General features: G+C 37.3%; 1 long non-coding RNA gene across 6 annotated transcripts in view; it reads right to left on the bottom strand.

Annotated features, from left to right (window-relative positions):
- The window catches only part of LOC128847700 (uncharacterized), a 394,963-nt gene that overhangs the window by 3,177 nt on the left and 372,420 nt on the right, over nucleotides 1-19,366 (bottom strand). The window contains exon 9 of one of the 6 annotated variants that reach the window (XR_008446939.1): nucleotides 2,778-2,886. The exons of the other annotated variants lie outside the window; for them this stretch is intronic. This is a non-coding gene — a long non-coding RNA (uncharacterized LOC128847700). The remainder of the gene's footprint in view (nucleotides 1-2,777; nucleotides 2,887-19,366) is intronic. 6 annotated transcript variants of the gene reach the window in all.

Below are 19,366 nucleotides of genomic sequence, written 5' to 3'. Positions count from 1 at the left end.
TGCTGTGTCTCAGTTGTTTGACATCTTTCCGGAAGAAAATGTCTTGAGCTGCAATAAGCCAGTAGTCAGTCGGTCCTCCCCTCACCTCACACTCCTATTCCCTCCCCCTTTTTCTCCTAATCAATAAGACAGATCTCCAAATGCAGTTGTGAAAACAGGCTCTGACACACAGACTTTCATCCTCGATCCTCTGCCTCAGGAATAGCAGGCAACCCAGGCTCACACGTGATGTAGGGAGAAATAATGCCAGCAATTCTTTAACAGTCTTAGAGTTCATTCTACGCCTTCTTCATTTTTTTCCTTTGCTTGAATAAATATTGATGCAAAGGACATAAGCTGCTGGGATCCAGAATTTTCTCCTATTTTTTGTTGAATAATGAAAATGAAAATTTCTAATTTTAATGTGAATCCAAATGATTGCTTTTTAAAAACTAGTTGTACTCTCACTTGGTAGGAATTATATTATTTTAGCCAAAACATTGCCAAGATCTGAATCACCAATACGGTGTTGAAATAATAAATTGCTGGATTTAAATCAATGCCTCACAAGACATTAGTCATTCTTTATTTTAGACCTCCTTATACAAAATAGCATGTGTGTGTGTGTGTGTGTGTGTGTGTGTGTGTGTGTGTGAGAGAGAGAGAGAGAGAGAGAGAGAGAACACAGAAGCAATATATACTACTCAATATACAGAATAGTGGGCATGTGAGTACCTCATAATACATATATATTGATCTATATATTCTGTGTCGTTTATCTAGAGTATTCTGTGTGTGTGTGTATGTGTGTGTATATAGTACAGTGTATAATGTATGTATTATACATATGCACAATACCTGTAAGTTATACACACAGTATAAAACAAAGCTTTGTTAGCTGAAATGCAGGCACATTTGTATTATAGACTATGAAATCCATAAAGCAGAGTTTCAGTGTGTGTTTTTACCTTGTTCCTTTGTTCTTAAAACAAGGTACTTTCATGACACACAGCGTAATAAACTCACTAGCGTTTCCTTTTTACATGAGCAATTATTTTACCAGACAATACCACTACACAGTGATTTGTAGTATAAAAATTATTTACAAAAGAGGGATGAGCAGCACACAATTCTCAAGCCAATTCTAAAAGCTGTCTGGTGCTGCAGAAATTCTCAGCTTACCCACACGGACAGATCCCAACATGCAGTGCAACACTGCAGTACCAACTAAGGTAGCAGTTTGGCAACATAACTGTGGCAGCAAACGTGAAGGGCATCCATTCGCAGAAAAGTTCCAGAGAAAACACTACAAACCCCCAGACTACAGAAAGCAAAAACATCATGGTACGAAATCTAAACCCAGCTTGTACACCAACTCATGACCAATCATCATTAATAAACCAAAAGTAGACAATTAGGAAACAGTTAAGTCTGTAATCTCAAAGAGAGGCACACACCCACAGAAGAGAAAGCAAGCGAGAAAAGAACGCCAAGCATGAGACAACAAAAGCAAGACTGAAATCAGATTTGGAAAACTGAAAAAAAACCACCGGATTATAGCATTCAGTTTAGCATTTACTGAGGTATTAAAAAAAATTTAACTCATTCACAGCATGGCTTAAAATACTTATTGTCATCAATAGTCTGTGACGGATGCCAGCTTCTTACTGCTATACGTACATTAGATTGGTCATCCCCTTTTAATCTCCATTTGCTCAGACCCATCCATTTTTTGCTGCTCCAGCATCTGTGCCCTTTATGCTTTTTTTCTGTATAGTTACCCACAATACCCTGGATAAATTAATGTCGTGACCTTGCTATGGCTATCACACGCGGGAAAACATCTACTATTTTAATAATTGAACGTTCGTGTACAGCAAACTGCCTCCTGATAGCCCAGCTTTGTGGACAGCCTCCAAAAAGAAGCCTTTGCTAGCTCTGCAACTCAAAAACAACAGATGCAGATACTAGCCACATCTTTTGTTTTTCCTCCTCTGTCTGTGCCATCTCACACGCTCTACCTCTGTCTCCTCAATAGTTAAAAACATTAACCTGCTCAAATTAGAAACTTTAGAGTAAAACCATGAGGACGAGTCAAAATTTTAAATGGCTGCACATTTTGTAAATTTATGTCCAGACGGTGAGTAGGGAAAGTATCCAGGTTCAAGTGCTGAGGCTTCACTTGGGAGCACCTTTGGGACCAAGGGGCACACAGACTAAATTAAATCAATAGTCGTCTGAAATGAGATGTCGTAGTCAATCAGCTCAATTACCACTGTCATAGATCTGGGCTTAAGGTCTTTCCTGATTCCACTCTTCTAATCATTAACCCTTATACAGCCTTAAATAGGAATTTATGCTTCCTGTCACCCTGCCTTCCAGATGGACCAAAGTTTAACTTAGCTTTTTTCCCTAGGCTTTAAATGGTATGGGATAAGGAGGCGGGACAGCAAAAAAATGTTTTAAGTGTGAATATGGCAAGGTTAGATGCATTCGTTTAAACATACCATTATGTATTTGCCATATATGATTACTATTATGCCTCTGGGAGTGGCTGGGTGGATCAAAGAACGCTGTTTAATTAACATTCAACTCAGCTGTTTCCTTGGAGATTACAAATACGAGAGGACTAGTTGAATTAGATGGGAGCTGTTCACCCCTTGCTACTAAATCCAATATTATAGAACTCTTGCCCCTACAACCTAGTTAGGGACCATACATTTCTGGTGAAGCAACCTCTAGGATAAACTATTTTTAGTCCATGAATAGCTGTTAAAAAGTTTTTTATTTCAAGATACCTTTATATGCATATTGGAGTTGCACAAAATCTCCCTCGTCTTTTTACATTTTGCATCCAGTTTTCTCCCACGTGCAACAGCAGAAACACAGAGCTGTCAGTCTCAGCGTCTGAAACAGAGTCTTTTAGCTCTCATTTTACGATGAACATTTCCTGCTTATAGACAAAAATTCCATGAATGGAACGAGTTTTTCTTTTTGCAAATTCTGAAAAGATCAGAAAGCTTTATATCAAAAATATCTTAGCAAAAGTCGTATATCTTTCTTGTTCAAGTTTTAACACGTTGGGTGGGGGGAACCAAAACAAATCCAGAACTCCAGATTACTTAAAACTGCTATATTCCCACCAGCACACTCAAAGTAATAAAATAATCCCCATTACATTCACAGTAACATCAATCTCTGTATGCATTGCCTTTGTTTCCACCCAGAACCACACCTTTTAATTGCAGGTCTGTTTTCAGTTGGAGAAGCAGGATGTGCAGCATAAGTCCATATAGCTCTACGAGTGTCATCTGACAGAATATGCTCTATACCTTAAGGTGCTGACATAGTTAACAGAACACCTTTTGGTGCTCGCTATATTTTGAGGCTGGATAGGAGGGTAGGGGTAAGGCATGAGAATGGGATAGCAGCACTCAATGGCTGTCTCAATACAAAAGGTTTAGGCAAGGAAGTTGAGGGAAGCTGTTACAGGGGAGTACACCTGAAGGAGCATGGGTATAGCACTCTTGAGCTACGTCTTGTAAATGAGATCACATTTTTTGGAGCATGCTCAAGGAAACTTTCTGCAATATCATTATACAAGACATATTGTTATTGGGGATCAATTGTCTGATTCAGTGATTCAACTGATTTCATTCGTAGAAACGGAAAAAATTGCCTATTTCTTTTTAGTAAGATTCATTCTAGAAAATGATTCAGTGCTTAGTACAGTTGCCTTTTGACGGGGATCCAAGGGACTTAGTCCTCAACCAGGAATTACTTTGTTTCTACCTTGATTTAGACATGAAGACAACACGGCCACTAACGTCTTGGGGGGAAAAAGACCTCAGGTTCATATCCTTACAGGGATGGGCTCTATCAACAGTGGCACAAGACACAGGAAGAAGCTGGCTACTGTCCTTTAGGGATAAAAAGGAATGTGATGCGTTCGGCACCAAAATCAACCGGAGGAAGGGCACACAGACACACTGCTCAGCTTTACTTCGCAGTACAACATAGGCAGCATTTTAGACTGCGAGCATCATCCACAAGGGGACAGCATTCACATCCACAATGGAAAGATACAGTCTGTATATAAAGAGCAAAATGAGTGCAGCAGCCATTGTTGCAGTAACAAAAAAAAACCAAAAACAAACAAAAAAAAAGAGATGCCTCCGCAACTATTGTTTATGGGGTGGGGGCAGGGAAAGATGAGCAGAGAGGCTGGACATGGATGTTAGATGTCAAAGTACCTTCGTGTATGAGATATCTTTTTGGGAGTGGGGAGGGAGGATTAGACAATGAAATTAAATGTGATTTTTAATATTAATGAGATTTTTCTGTGTGTGTAATATGTATATGTACACACACACACACACGCACACACACACACAATGTAAAGGAAAGAGGTGCTGGACGACAACAAGAAAGAGATACTAATGCAGGGGAATTGGACTATATCTTCCTAAAAAGGAAGGGGAAATGTAAGTGATATCAAATGTGTGACTGTGGTGTCTAGGTTTTAATTGTTATAATCTGTGTGCGCTTCAAGCGGGATATAAAAACACAGAGTTGTTTCGTAGCAGTGGAGGCTTACGGTTTAGCCTCTCAGTGTGTCTCTTTTACATATTGTTCGAGTGACTGTTTAAGAGTAAGGCTGAGAGTGACCAGTATGTCATACCTTTGTATGGCTGTTCAGGAAATCTCTTCCTGTTGAACAGCAAGGAGATAAAGAGTTCAGAAAAATTCCAGATGAACTGGAAATATAAAATCTATCCTGTTGCTTCCTTGATTCAAACCCCTCACACCCACCCTTAATGTTGTTTTTACTGACAATGTTTCCCCTCACTGTGATCAGAATTCTCACTTAAGCATAATGTATTTTATTTTAATTGCATAAAATGGAGCTGTACAACCAGAAGCTGAATTAAAAAAAAAAATCACAAAAATAGTATCTTACACAGAAATAATTCCAACTCTTTCTGTGCAAGTTTGCAAGAATTCTTCATACTTAGGAACTACTACTTTACCCTCCTTTTGCTGCCTTTTCAGTTTACCTGTCCTTAATTAAAATTAATATACGTGATAGCACAAATTATTGCAGTCTGAATTACTTTGAAAGTATATTCTTCCATATTAAATGGCATTTGATTTTATTGATATTTTCAATTTTTAAAAAATCTTTTCATTTTTAATTATTTGTGAAACAAAATAACCAGTGAGACAGATTTTATATATATATTCATTTTCAAGAAGTCCAAAAGCATGAAACACTGAGTGAATTAGTTTGTTTTGTCTATTGAAGAGCACATTATAGTCTGATTTTATTAATTATTTCATATTAATACTGCTTTACTCTAATCTGAAGAAATAGCCTGGGAGTAAAACAAAACACAGACTGTAAATAAAACACATGATCAGTGGGGCAAAAGTTTGAGTTTAAATTTTTTGATAGGCTTTATTTGGGGATACAGTCTGCTAATCCCATAAGATTCAGAGACCCATACAGTCTTAAAATATTAGCTAAATATATTTTCTGAAATTTCTCTTTTCTTTATTTCCTGGATAGCTATATTGTGTATCTATTGACAGACGTTCAGGAAAGGGTTTAAAGACGCTGTTTCTTGCCAGAGGTCCCACTTTCCCATGCCGGAATTTCACCCTGTAGTTGCAACATTCAGCGGGCCTGATCCTGCAAAATACCTGAGCAACTTTACTTAGGCTGCACTCCCAGTGAAATTAACTGGACTATCTGCATGGCTGTTTGCTCAAGATCAGGGCTAGAATTTATACAAAAAAATCTGATGCACAGCAGTGTGTATCTTTCATGAACGATGCTGTTTAAAGGATATGCCTTTGTGACATACCTTCACAATAAGTGACACTATTTCCAGAACTTTGTTACAGGAGTTTTCAAAACTGGGCTGAAGAAATGTAAATCTTTTAAAAACGAAAATAGGAAACTGTAGCTGTTAAATGCACGCAAAAATATTTAAAACTTTCTAGACAGTGAAGGTTAAAGACTATCTTGCATTCTCATAGTTCTGTCTCTTCCCTTTCAATCAATTGCATTGATTTTTGTAAGGGTCAGAGGCTATACCTTCATTGATCAAAGAAACAGCCTGATGCAGCGAAAGAGTCTGCCAATTCCAGACAGATCAATCACACCTTTGTCTGCTTTTGATACATTATGGTTATTTATTCTGCATCACCACGACTTTCTGTCGCATGGTTCTTAATGTAAAATGCTGCTGGGGGACAAGAAAATCGGGAAGGGGGAAATATTCTATTATAAACATTTTAAGTGTGCTTCTGGTATTTCTGAGGGTGGTTTATGGTGGAACTTGGCCAGCATATTTGATTTCATTTTTGACTTGGAACAGAACTCTTGTTCTGGTATTTAGTTCTCCTTACTGTCAGCATTGCGTAGGATTTCATAAAGAATACTGACAGCTCTTTGAAAAAGATTTGTGCAAAACGTATTTAAGAAAGTAATTAAATCTTGATAGAATAACAATTATGACATAATTACAACCATCATATTCCATATTTATCTGTGCATTTGTTTAGAAATATGCCTTAATAGATATAATGTAACTGATATCAATCCATGGCCACTGACAGCTTTATAATTGTAAAATGAAACTAAATTGTCTGCTTAAAATTATTGCTAGAAAATCATGCTGAACAAACAGATACAAAGCACTGAAAATGTCTCTGGGTTTGCAAACTACTATACCACAAGCTGGCTAAAGCTTTAAAATCTTACAGTTACTTCCCTGTTTTTTCACCTCTGAAAGTTGCATGTTATTGATCTTTTCTTACATTTATCTGGTCTTCAGATGCAGGCTTTGAATTTATTATTATTAATGGCCAGATTCTGATACTCTTATGCACACTAAGTAGCACTTTAACTCCACAAGTAGTTCCATTTACTTGAGTGGAATCACTTGTGGGATATGGTACTGGTTAGTCTGAGTAAGGGCATCAGACTCTGACTCCAAGGGTAAAAGCCTGTCATCATTCAAGTCAATGATAAAACTCCCATTGACTTCAATGGAGTGAGGATTTCACCTCCAGAATATCAGGCCCAATCATGTGAAAGGCTAAGCACCCTCAACTCACATTACCTTTGATGACAGTTGGGGGCTCCCAGTGCCTCATGGGATTGCTCCCTAATATAGCACCATAAAATGGGCATAGTTCTTAGCAAAGCATACCCCTTCTTCCTCCCTCCCCAATCCTACAAAGACTTGTGATTAACTTTAAGCATGAGTACTCTCACTGAAGTCAATGGGAATCCTCACTGTACATAAAATCAAGCATGTATGTCTCTGTAGAATCAGGGCTATAGTGCAATAAAACCTAATCCCTGCATTGAGTAGCATATTCATCTAAATTTTTAGAATATTAAAAGAAAATACTTAATAGTCCAAACTGTTGGCATTTAATTTCTGATTTCATTGTATCTAGTTTTCTAAGTTGTTGCGTGCCAGATTTACAATTTCATCAGCATTACTATGCAAAGTGAAAGGTAAGTGATCTACAAAACTGGAATAATAAACCTTTTAACAATTTATGAATTTGACAGTGGCCTGCATGTATTTGTATGCAGGCTAAGAGACTCATTTTAAAGCATTTAACTATTAAACTAAAGAACACTGTCTTCTAATGATAAACTACAATGCCTAAAAGACAGAAAATGTGACTGCCACCATCAGAGGCCACAGACCTTTAAAACAGTTGCTGGTTGACAGCATTACACAAAAACATACAGTTTCTTCTGTGATGATATAAAGCTGAATGTGCAACATTTCTGAGGATTTTTGAATAAGTCTGTTTGTCCAGCTTACTTTGCAAAGGCTGTGTAGAAAACAGCACCATAAACACTTTCAGTCCCCACACAAGGGCTAAACAAAGAGTCCTCTTTCTAACCATTTAATCTGGTAATTTATTTTTTCAACCATCACATAAATCGAAACACAGCTGTAACCAATGACTTGCAGATCCAGTTCCCTGCCAGCTGGATCTTGTTCTGCTGAAGCAGCAAGATTTTTACATTGTTCACTTCTGTACATCTGGAGAAATCGTTTGGGTTCAAAGGTGACTTGAAAAGCTCTTTAAATAAACTCAACCAACAGTGAAGATTGGCCTAAGTATCTACAGAATCCACATGTAGTTCCAGAAACAAAAATTTAAAAAGTTCATTTTATCAAATTAATGTGTACATAGGAACAATTTGCATCTTCCTACATTTTGTTACTAAGAAATTCTAATTGAACTATACACTCAGATGCCACTTTTATTACAAACAAATATTTAATATCTCCAAAGAACTTTCCCAGTCAGTTATCAAGACAATCAAGTAAACATTTGCCTGTGTGTCATATCTTAGCACAGAAAAAAATCATAAAGAAAAAACCTTTATTATAAAATACAGTAGTAGAAATAGAGTCTCTGCTATCTATCTTACTTATCCCCTAAAGTCTTATTGAGTGTTAATTAAAAAAAAGACAATAACAAGCATGTACTGTATTAAGATATGCTCGACCAGAATTCTCATAGAAACAAGTCCTTTAAATAGTTTTACTTCAATATTAGAAAATCTTTTAAAATAAATAAATAAATAAATAAATAGAAAGGCAGCAAAATCCCATATAGAAAAATTGCTGCTAGTTAAGTAACAAAAGTGTCCTTGACATTTTAAATTGCACACAATAAATTGATTACAATGCATCATTTCCCTCAGAAAAGCAATCACAAAGCAAATCAGTTACATTTTTGAAGTAAATAAAAATGAATATTGAAAGTTCATACAATCTGTAGCTTTGACTGTTTTTCAAAGAACAGAGACTGAAAATACGTATATAACTGAGGGGTTTCATGCATAGACTAAACCTAAAGAATATAAAAATACTGCACCTGTAACGAAATCTACATTAGGACTTCTATAGATATACAAGATTTATACACATGTATTGTCAATCACAAAATAAGCCAAATTCTGCCCTTTGATGCATGTCTGCTCCCATTGATAAATGGGATATATGCATTTCAAAGGGCAGAATTTTACCCTAACTGCATGAAAGTCAATCTACTTCCTTTAGTAGTTATTAAAAGTAAGTAAGTAAATAAATAAAAATAATCAAAACTCCATCAGGCCTCACTACTTGTAACAGTCTCACTTCCTCCTTCCAGTGTTACTGAAACAGTACTAACAGGACGATCTTCTGAGCACATCTCTGTACTGGCTTTCCATCTTCTTCTGCATGTCTCCTCCTCCCCATCAGTTCCATCCCACCTATACTTCATTTCTTCCTACAGACTGTCATGCTCCCTACTTTTGCTTGGGCTTCTCTCCTCAATTATCTTATAGAAGCATGGGAATGCACACAAACACCCTTAACTCTGCCCTGTAGTGACACTGTGCACACCTCCTGTCAAAACAAATCTTTACTGTGTCTTTAAAATCCAGTTGTAATCAAATCTGAGACTACAAGATTTATTATGCACTAATCACAATTGTATTCTTATTATATGACATCACTGCAGGATCAAATTAAGGGTGTTTTGGTGCTTTAACTATGCATTTCCATACGTTATTATATTTGAAATTCTTTTAAGTGTAACTTGAGCTCTGAATCTCCTAAATTTGTAATGATTGGATTGGGGATATTTACAACATCCCTGAAGTTATCGATAACTGTACCTTACCCTAGTTTTTATCTCAGACTCTATAAAAGGATGAAAATATCACAAAAGGGAGTGAAATGTGACTGAAAAATAAGATGAAAGTTCCTAATGAATACACTTATACTATGCTACCTTTTGGTTAATTACTCTACCAAAATGACCAGCATAAATCAAGAGTTTCAAAGGCACCAACTGGCAATTCATCTGCCACGTCCTGCATTGTTAGGCCACCGCTAGTCCTTTATAGTTAATATTCTGTATTGTCAAAATTATTTCCTTCCCTCCTCTTCTATGTCACCACTATGGAAATATAGATCCAGTCATCTATTACCCAAACATCAGTTTTCCCAGCTGGCCTGGTATTTAAAATAGGATTATGTCCCACCAGGGTGTCAGGTAAATGAGGTTTTGTGAATGGTGACTACCACTTCCCACCTCAGTGATCACCACTCAGTAACCAGCAACCACACATCACTGAACAAAAACACTGACCCAGGAACCTATCCTTGTAACAAAGCCCGATGCCAACTCTGTACACATATCTATTCAAGTGACATCATCATAGGACCTAATAACATCAGCCATACCATCAGGGGCTCGTTCACCTGCACATCTACCAATGTGATATATGCCATCATGTGCCAGCAATGCCCCATTGCCATGTACATTGGCCAAACCGGACAGTCTCTACGCAAAAGAATTAATGGACACAAATCTGTCATCAGGAATCATAATACTCAAAAACCAGTGGGAGAACACTTTAACCTGTCTGGCCATTCAATGACAGCCCTGCGGGTGGCTATCTTACAACAGAAAAACTTTAAAAACAGACTCCAACGAGAGACTGCTGAGCTGGAATTGATATGCAAACTAGATACAATCAACTCAGGATTGAACAAGGACTGGGAATGGCTGAGCCATTACAAACATTGAATCTATCTCCCCTTGTAAGTATTCTCACACTTTTTATCAAACTGTCTGTACTGGGCTATCTTGATTATCGCTTAAAAAGTTTTTTTCTCTTACTTAATTGGCCTCTCAGAGTTGGTAAGACAACTCCCACCTGTTCATGCTCTCTGTATGTGTGTATATATATCTCCTCAATATATGTTCCACTCTATATGCATCTGAAGAAGTGGGCTGTAGTCCACGAAAGCTTATGCTCTAATAAATTTGTTAGTCTCTAAGGTGCCACAAGTACTCCTGTTCTTTTCACCACTCAGTAGATACTTGCTGCAGTTCACTACCATGGATAGAGTGACAGTGCCCTGGCTCATTCAGGAACTTAACTGCCAAGACAGACCTTGAAGCACAAGTCTTGATGCATTCAGATTTTTTTCACCACATAAAGCCCGAAGCCCTGCTGAGTGAATCAGCCAGCTGGAGAACTAGCTCAGCAGGTTTGGAAGTTTGACTCGGGATCTTCTGAGCCTGAATGCCAACTTCAGAATCTGCTGAGCTAGCTCATCCAATTATCCAAACCCTTCCTTAGTCAAAGAGTATGGTTGTCCGCATCTGAGATTTTTGGAAAACCATGTTTGTACTGTATATAACGTTTACTTGTGCAAATTTATATCGTATAGGGTCTTTCATACAGGCAGCATCTCTAACAGCTACATGGAGTTAAATAAACTGTTTTGCTGCTAAATTTGAAACAACAGTACAGGGAGAAAGAAAACAAGAGGCATAGGCAATGGAGAAAAGAGAGGAGAATCAAAGAGGACAAGAAATACTAGAAAGATGTTCTGACTGGCGGGAACTGTAGATGAGAAGCCACCATACCAACAATAGACAAAGAATACACACAAAGGGAAGTCAGACATTTAACTGAAAGAAATTGTCGTTATACGCTCTAACTGATATTTGATCCCTTCATATTTAATTTCTTGATAGGAGGAATTATACATCAACACACAAAGAACATACTTAGAAATATCTGGCACTTGAACTGAAATTACTGTAGAGAAGAGCACGTCTAGTACAACAGAACTCTTAGTAAAATCAGCTCTCTGATTTCCAGAGGTTATGGTTTTCCTGAACTGCAGCTTTGTGTCTCCATGTATAATTGTCTGAAGTTCATCTTCTACCTCATTCTCACTGTCCATTCCAGAATCATAGAACTGGAAGGGACCTGGACAGGTCATTTAGTCCTGTTACATGCACTCGTGGCAGGACTAATTATCTAAACCATCCCTGACAGCTGTTTGTCTAACTTACTCTTAAAAATCTCCAATGATGGAGATTCCACAACCTCCCTATGCAATTTATTCCAGTGCTTATCCACTCTGACAGTTAGGAAGTTTTTCCTAATGTCCATCCTAAACATCCCTTGTTGAAATTTAAGCCCATTGCTTCTTATCCTATCCTCCAAGGTTAAGAAAAGCAATTTTTCTTCCTCCTCCTTGTAACAACCTTTTACATACTTGAAAACTGTTATCATGTCCCCTCTCAGTCTTCTCTTTTCCAGACTAAACAAACCCAATTTTTTCAATCTTCCCTCATAGGTCATGTTTTCTAGACCTTTAATAATTTTTGTTGCTCTTCTCTGGACTCTCTCCAACTTGTCCACATCCTTCCTGAAATGTGGTGCCCAGAACTGGACACAATACTCCAGTTGAGGCCTAATCAGAGAGGAGTAGAGCGGAAGAATTACTTCTCGTGTCTTGCTTACAACACTCCTGCTAATACATGCCAGAATGATGCTTGCTTTTTTTGCAACAGCATTACTGTTGACTCATATTTAGCTTGTGGTCCGCTATGACCCCCAGATCCCTTTCCACAGTACTCCTTCCTAGGCAGTCATTTTCCATTTTGTATCTGTACAACTGATTGTTCTGTCCTAAATGGAGTACTTTGCATTTGTCCTTACTGAATTTCATCCTATTTACACCAGACCATTTATCCACTTTGTCCAGATCTTTTTGAATTTTAATCCTATCCTCCAAAGCACTTGCAACCCCTCAGCTTGGTATCGTCTGCAAACTTTCTAAGTATATACTGTATGCCATTATCTAAATCATCGATGAAGATATTGAACAGAACTGGACCCAGAACTGATCCCTGCGGGACCCCACTCGTTATGCCCATCCAGCATGACTGTGAACCACTGATAACTCTCTGGGAACAGTTTTCCAACCAGTTTTGCACCCACCTTATAGTAGCTCCATCTAGGTTTCATTTCCCTAGTTTATTTATGAGAAGGTCATACGGAACAGTATCAAAAGCTTTACTAAAATCAAGATATACCACATCTACCACTTCCCCCCTATACACAAGGCTTGTTACCCTGTCCAAAAAAGCTATCAGGTTGGTTTGACATGATTTGTTTTTGACAAATCCATGCTGGCTGTTATTTATCACCTTATTTTCTTCTAGAAAGCAAATTGATTGCTTAATTGTTTGCTCCAATATCGTTCCGGGTACAGACGTTAAGCTGATGGGTCTGTAATTCCCCGAGTTGTCCTTATTTCCCTTTTTATAGATTATCACTATATTTGACCTTTTCCAGTCCTCTGGAATCTCTTCTGTTTTCCATGACTTTTCAGAGATAATCGCTAATGGCTCAGATATCTCCTCCCTCAGCTCCTTCAGTATTCCAGGATGCATTTCATCAGGCCCTGGTGACTTGAAGACATCTAATTTGTCCAAGTAATTTTTAACTTGTTCTTTCCCTATTTTAGCCTCTTCTGATTCTACCTCATTTTCATTGGCATTCACTATGTTACAAGTCCAATAACCACCAACCTTCTTGGTGAAAACTGAAATAAAGAAGTCATTAAGCACGTCTGTCATTTCATGTTATTATTTCCCCCTTCCCCCATTGAATAATGGGCCTATCCTGTCGTTGGTCTTCCTCTTGCTTCTAATGTTTTTGTAGAATTTTTTTTCTGTTAACCTTTATGTCTCTAGCTAATTTGATCTCATTTTGTGCCTTGGCCTTTCTAATTTTGTCCCTACATACTTGTGTTATTTGTTTCTATTCATCCTATGTAATTTGACCTAGTTTCCACTTTTTGTAGGACTCTTTTTTGATTTTTAAATCATTGAAGATCTCCTTGTTAAGCCAGGCTGGTCTCTTGCCATACTTCCTAATCTTTCCTACCCAGTGGGATTGTTTGTTCTTGTGCCCTTAATAATGTCTCTTTGAAAAATGCCAACTGTCTTCTATTATTTTTCCCCTTACACTTGCTTCCCATGGGATCTTACCTACCAACGCCCTGAGTTTACTAAAGTCTGCCTTCTTTAAATCTATTGTCTTTATTTTGCTGTTCTCCCTCCGATGACTCCTTAGAATCATGAATTCTTATAATTTCATGATCACTTTCACCCAAGCTGCCTTCCACTTTCAAATTCTCAACCAGTTTCTCCCTATTTATCAAAATCAAATCTAGAACAGCCACTCCCCCTGGTAGCTTTCTCCACCTTTTGAAATAAAAAATTGTCTCCAATACATTCCAAGAACTTATTGGATGATCTGTGCACTGCTATGTTATTTTCCCAACAGATTCCTAGTAATTTATTTGCCACCGTAAAATAAATCAGCCTAGAAACTATGGCTGGAATTATGAGAGAGTAAAGAATGTTGTGCCTAAAAGAGTTTAATTGCTATACAATATGTGTGATCAAGTTATAGTTTAAAAAATGTAAAATTGCTGCAGTTCTCATAAGCTCACTGTGACCATTACAGCCACAAAATATACACAGATCACCTATTAAATATACTACCCAATACAAGAGACAACATTTTGCCTTATTGTTTGGCAACTAGCCTGCTTATCACTGACGTGGAAGGTATTCCAAGCATCAGCTTTTGAGCTTGTGGCATAAAATAGAAGTTGAAAGGCAGCATCTGGCGTATCTTTTATTTCACATGTTGCATGCCATCAAACATTGTGTACCTATCTTGTAAGTAATTTCTGTGCTGCTGTGTTCTCTCACACATACTATTCCAAACAAAAATACAAAATGATGAATATAATTAATATCATATCTATGGTATATGAAAAAATGGTGGATTGTTGTGATCTACTCATACGACCATGTTGGGCCCTGGTTTTTATGCAGGACTCCCCATTGAAACAAATGAGTTCTGCTTAAAAGAACTGGCACAAAGGAGATAAAAATATTTGAAAGTGCATCAGAAATCCACAGGATGCTCAGGAGTGATGGATTAAGTGAGTAGATTATGCATTTGAATCTATGACATAGTCGAAAGATATGTAGAATTCACATAGCCAGGCAGTTTGCACACTGACTGCACAGAGGAGTAGACTGAACAATGTAAGTTATTTCTTTCCAAGTCACTTGTAGTTTACTTGTGAAATGGCCCTCAGAGCAAATACAACTATTTCATCCCTGGAATAAATGATTAGTTATAAACACCCCACTTTTATCCAAACCACAAACACATAGTAACGAGGATACCATGCTGCATGTGGATCTGAGAAGCTGCAGTCTTTAGAGAATGGCAGAACCATGGTGTATATGGCTATTTGGTTAAGAAGCTGCAATAAGACCTTTAAATAAAGAATTTATACCAAGTATCAGAGAGCCACAGTGCATATCTGAAGAAGATATGGGCCCTCCTAAAAGTCCTTAGAGATTCTGGGAGATAACCTGACACAAGTGAAGTAAATGGAAGGTTTGCCATTTACTTCAGGGGGGCCAGTATTTCAATGTCAGAAATGGTGACCTATGGAAACAGAACAAGGTCTCTAATGTTTTTGCTTTTTTCAATTTTATCAAGGAAGGAAGGGTGCTCAGGCAGTCCACAAGTTGTTTATATGTTCCTACTACTGCTGGAAAGAAGCCACAAGATGATGATTGGCAGATGGAAAGCAAACTTTTAGTTCTTCATTTCTATCATAAATTGAGATGTGGCTGTAGAGAGTGAGAGAGGCCTGGCTGGGAAACAGCTAAGACATTGGAATTCCTGCAGAGCAGGGATTACCAGGTTGTCACATGGGGGAAAGTGGACTCAGAAAGAAATGGAGTGGGTTGTTCTTTTTGCAGGGGGGGAGGGGGAAGGGAGGAGATTGTTGGAGGCAGGTGTGTGCAGAGAGAAGAAACTGCTACTTTGGTATTTTCTTCAGTTATACTTTATTCCCTCCACTCTTTGTTTGTCTTGGTATATTTCCAGTTGGATTTTCAAGCAAACTCAGCATTGGCCTACCTCAGGTAATACTCTTCACTGAGTTCAATGGGAGTGAACTTGGGCTCTGGGCACTTATGAAAATCCTACCCTTAAAATATAAACTCAGCAGGACAGGGACCATCTCTTGCTATGTCGATGTATAGTGGATCCTGAAAGTGATTAAGGCCTCCAAGCACTTCTGTAGTACAAATAATAAATAACTAATAACAATGATAGATAATCAGTTATACCATATTTATTATAATTATTTTTGCCCTGTCTCTGCTTCTTGGTATCTGAGTAAGCCTGTGAAGAGGGGGAAAGTTAATGAATACAAACCCTAATCCGAAGCTAAGATATTTTTAACTATATTTTTGATCTTTAAGATGGCAAAGGTGATCTGGTGGTGCTTCCTCTGGTGAACTCCAGCAAAGTAGTTTCTGGATGGAAACATTTAAGGCTGCCTGGCACCTAAAATGGCTTATTAAATAATATTCAAAAGTGCCTGTTACCATATGATATAAAATATTTATTTATGCATTTTAAATAAAATTATTCCATTGATGAAATAGACAAGGAAAGCTCAGGGAATAATGTTAACTGTGAAGTTGCTGAGACATAAGATGCAGCTCTATATAGAGCCATATACTATTAACCATTAAAATATCTACAGTTTTGCCTCCGTGAGAAAGAAATATAGTTATTTGCCAAGGAAATTATGAACAATTCTATACAGGGTTTTTAATAGCAAGCACTGTTGGCATTATTTATAGTCACACATAGAATAGCTGTTAGCTAAATCTGTGAGCCTCTAAATCTCTTTTGCAAGATGGAATAGCATTTAACTCACCAATATAAGTAGCAATACACATCCAGGGATCTACAGAGAATACTGCAAGACCCTTGCTCATAGAAAATGGGCCCAGTTCGGTCTTTATGGTTTTAGGATTTTTCAAAAGCATTTTGAAATGTAGCATTGGTTTTAGCAGGTCAGACTATGCTATCACACTTGGCTCATTCCTAAGGCTGGTAAAGTGAGCACTTAAGATTATTAACAAAAAGTGGGTGTATTATTCCGTGTATTGCAAGGAAAATCTTAGACTCACAAGCTGAGGGCAGATTTATCAGATCCATCTCTATTATATCAGCTCTTACCGATTTAAAATTGTTGAATGTTCTTTGTAAAATGTGACTTTTACCACATTTTCTTATTATGTGATACTTTACATGGAGACCTCATAGCAGTGGGGTTTAGGCTTTATATACCAGATATTTATCATTTTCTCCATTTCACTAAACCAATCTTTTTTAACATAACATATTGTATACAGTCTGATAAAGTTTCATCTTCAAGGGGTATCTGCCCCTATTTGCAGGAAGATTTGTCTAACTCTCATTAACATTAATGGGTGTTAATCCCCTGAATATTAATAGGAAAACAGATCTCTAAAATGGAGTCTGTTAATTCCTAATCTCATTACATTTTTACAGTCTTTTATCTAGCCTAATATTCTTAATTATATCTTCATCAGATGAACAAGACAATATATTTATATCCCTTTAATTTAGAATTGTTTGGGAAAAATTAGAAAGCACATGAAGCATCAAGTGGCATTACACTTTAGTGAATGTCTGCATCCTTAGTTTGATTATTGTGTTTATAATCATGTCTCTTGGGATCCTCCCAAGTATTCAAGATGATCCAAGATTGAATTCTACCCTTAGAATACTAGAAAGGAACAGTGAGCTTGTCTGGTGAGGAGGCAGGAATCTGGGTTGATGCACAAAAGAAAATAATTTCAAATATGTTATATGAATTTACTCCCACAATTTAGGTGTGGGATTAAAGATCTACAGGAGGTATTTACATTTCAGCTTATTTCCCCAAAAAGAGGAAAAATATTCAAAATGGAAAATTATGACTTTTTTCGTAATCCACCTATCCCTTCCAAATGTTACAGCTAATGAGATTTTAAGCAAAGGAAAGATCTTTTTCTGTGAGGACCAAGCCTTCTCATTCACCACAATCACTCACCTCTCTGTTAGGTACTTCATTACATCAGGGGCCTTCACCACCTACAGAACTAAACTAAAACTCATGAATGGAGACAGAATATGTTATGTCCTCCTTTTTTCCTTGTGACTGAACTCAGATCATACCATGGTGTTCTACTGAGGTCATTTTGTCTTGATTATTATGTAAAAATAGTTAATTGGTTTGTTTCCTCAATATTGATATTAATATTAATTAACAGAGGAACATGCAGGAGTTATTGTTAAAGAATCAGAATTTGCCCAGAGACCTCTGACATACCACAGTATTTCTCTACTCCTAGAGTAGGAGATAACTGGTATGTGTGATAACTGAGTAGTGGCAGTAGATAAATGCTGACGCATCAGTGAGAGCCACTGTAGAAGAGTAGAGGAAGGTTGATGAGGTATCTATTTTTAAAGTAAACAGCAGGAGTCTGATCTTTAGTCCAGATAAATATTTTAAAAAATTACCAGGGATGAAATAGTTGGATATTAGGACTGGGAAAGAATAGGCTAATAAGAAAATGTCATCACTGTTTTATGAAAATAAATCATGTCAGGTAAATTTCACCATATTCTTTAAAGAAATGATAAGGAGACCACAGAAGGACAATAAATGATATTCACCTCTGTGCAGAGGACCAGCACAGGCCGATACATAATTTAAATCTGATCTATGCTCAATTTTGAGGACTGAAGTGGTGAGTGGGCCTTTATGAGGGCCCGCCACATGGGGTGAATTTCACCCAGTATCAAAGTAAGCTATCTGCATTGTTTGTGTGATAATCAGGGTCCAGACACAAAAAGGGGAGAACAGGAGGTTTGAACCCCAAAGAATAAGCAGTTGAGTCAACTAGCTGTATACAATGTTATGTGCTATAAAACTAGCTTGCATTTCTCCAAATTAAATCTCACTTTTACTATTATCTGTCCATGTCTCTAATCTTTCTTGATCTCTTTGTATCAACTTTCTGTCTCCACTGGAGTTCACAGATCATTTAGGTTAACTGTTACCTTTGAGTTTCATTAATATGGTGTTCACTCCCTCTTCTAGCCCATTAATGAAGATACTAAATAAGACTTGACTTAGCACACATCTCTGTGGAATCCCCTTTACTCTTCCCCAATTTAACAATTTACTATTTATCATTATCTTTTGTTTCTTGTCCTTTATCAAATTTTCAATCCATTATTTTTGTATCCAAGCCAGTTGAATTAATTTTGAGAATAAGATTTTATGAGATGCTATGAAACAAAAATCTTTAGCAAAACTCCAAGTATATTACAACTACGTGTCTATCTGGACATTTCATACGCAGACTATGAGCATAATTTTCTATATACCGGTATACAAGTACATGCATTCATAAGCATAGTCTGTACACATATCTCATAATAGCCACTAAGTTTAGAACATTACAAGCTAAAGGGTCTTTCCTTTCTCTAGATTCTATAGTGAATTTTGAGGAGACTAAGCAGAGAAAAGAACTTGTTGAGTAGGTTAGCAGTGAGAATCAATAGAAAGGC

Source organism: Malaclemys terrapin, chromosome 1 (assembly GCF_027887155.1).
Source record: "Malaclemys terrapin pileata isolate rMalTer1 chromosome 1, rMalTer1.hap1, whole genome shotgun sequence".
In the NCBI taxonomy this organism is placed as follows: domain Eukaryota; kingdom Metazoa; phylum Chordata; order Testudines; family Emydidae; genus Malaclemys; species Malaclemys terrapin.
Note: the sequence above shows the minus strand (reverse complement) of the source record. Positions and strands in the feature narration are given on the sequence as shown.